The following is a 644-nucleotide window of genomic DNA, read 5'->3' as shown; positions in this document are numbered from 1 at the left end:
CGAACCCGCGTCCCCTGCATCGGCAGGCGGACTCTCAACCACTGCGCCACCAGGGAAGCCCCAGTTATGCATTTTTTTACTTCCTCAAAAGGTCTGAACTGTCTTTTGCCTCTCGACGTTCTCTGAGCCTTCCAGACTAGACCTGTGGATGCTGGATTTTGGTTTCTGCGCTCTTTGGTTGTTTGGGGGATTTTTCAAGGTCAAGCTGGAAGAGCAGGCTGGTGCAGGACACTGAAGAGTGTCCTACAATGCTAAAGAGTGTGGACTTTCAGACGGGAGGCCAAGTGCAAAGAGTTTAAAGGTCAGGTGATTTCGCATTTGAACCCAGCTCTACCACTTACCAACCTTGTGTCCTTGGGTAAGTTCCTTGCATTCTCAGGTGGTCAGGTGGGGGTTGAAAATGCCTGGCTGGCAGGAGAAAGGAGTAAAATGCTGTGCTGGCCCTGCTCAGCACGATGCCTGACGCGTAGTACAAACAGGGATGCACTCAATGAATGAGAGTGCGTGTGGAACGCGCCACTCAACAGTAACGCGATGGAAGGGACTTTTTAAGGAGACCAGCGTGGGCGAGCGTGCAGCCCAGACAGGGAATGGGACGCCGCGCTAGAAATGACAACAGCTGGAGGCTCTACAGTCAGCCAGGC

This window comes from Physeter macrocephalus, chromosome 12, assembly GCF_002837175.3.
Source record: "Physeter macrocephalus isolate SW-GA chromosome 12, ASM283717v5, whole genome shotgun sequence".
NCBI classification, from domain to species: Eukaryota; Metazoa; Chordata; class Mammalia; order Artiodactyla; family Physeteridae; genus Physeter; species Physeter macrocephalus.
Note: the sequence above shows the minus strand (reverse complement) of the source record.